We start from the raw sequence: 1,054 nt of genomic DNA, 5'->3' as shown, positions 1-1,054 counted from the left end.
TGCTGAGTCAACACTTTGTTCTGAGCCAATATGGCATTCAGAGCATCAATTTCAAGAACTCCCTTCCTCTGAGGCGTCCCATTATTCACGGAATTCCTCTCAGAAGTGTACATGAACTGGTTATTTGTAACCATGTCAATAAGTTCTTGAGCTTCTGCAGGCGTTTTCTTTAGGTGAATGGATCCACCTGCAGAATGGTCCAATGACATCTTAGAGAACTCAGATAGACCATAATAGAATATATCTATCATGGTCCATTCTAAAAACATGTCAGAAGGACATCTTTTGGTCATCTGTTTGTATCTTTCCCAAGCTTCATAGAGGGATTCACCATCTTTTTGTTTGAAGGTCTGAATATCCACTCTAAGCTTGCTCAACTTTTGAGGAGGAAAGAACTTAGCCAATAAGGCCGTGACCAGCTAATCCCAAGAGTCCAGGCTATCTTTAGGTTGTGAGTCCAACCATGTCCTAGCTTTGTCTCTTACAGCAAAAGGGAAAAGCATGAGCCTGTAGACTTCAGGATCTACTCCATTCGTCTTAACAGTCTCACAAATTTGCAAGAACTCAGTTAAAAATTGATAAGGATCTTCAGATGGAAGTCCATGAAACTTGCAGTTCTGTTGCATTAAAGCAACTAATTGAGGTTTCAGCTCAAAATTGTTTGCTCCAATGGCAGGAATAGAGATACTTCTTCCATAAAATTTGGACGTTGGTTTAGTGAAATCACCTAGCATTCTCCTTGCATTATTGTTGTTGGGTTCGGCTGCCATCTCCTTCTCTTGTTCAAAAATTTCAGAAAGGTTGTCTCTGGATTGTTGTAATTTAGCTTCTCTTAGTTTCCTCTTCAGAGTCCTTTCAGGTTCTAGATCAGCTTTAACAAAGATGCCTTTTTCCTTATTCCTGCTCATATGAAAGAGAAGAGAAAAAGAAAAGAAAGAGGAATCCTCTATATCACAGTAAAGAGGTTCCTTATTGTTAGTGTAAGACCCAGAATCTTTGAAAAGTCTTATTGTGAGCAAGTCTCAAATCCTACAGTTATTTATAGCCTTAATTT

The 1,054-nt window shown here is 38.9% G+C and overlaps 1 non-coding gene across 1 annotated transcript; it reads left to right on the top strand.

Moving 5' to 3' along the window:
- The first annotated feature begins 267 nt into the window (after window positions 1-267).
- Window positions 268-371, top strand: LOC112766198 (small nucleolar RNA R71). The gene has a single exon (XR_003184187.1). It is a non-coding gene; the product is annotated as a small nucleolar RNA R71 (small nucleolar RNA).
- Window positions 372-1,054: the final 683 nt, after the last annotated feature.

Source organism: Arachis hypogaea, chromosome 2 (genome assembly GCF_003086295.3).
Source record: "Arachis hypogaea cultivar Tifrunner chromosome 2, arahy.Tifrunner.gnm2.J5K5, whole genome shotgun sequence".
Taxonomy (NCBI): Eukaryota; Viridiplantae; Streptophyta; class Magnoliopsida; order Fabales; family Fabaceae; genus Arachis; species Arachis hypogaea.
Note: the sequence above shows the minus strand (reverse complement) of the source record. Positions and strands in the feature narration are given on the sequence as shown.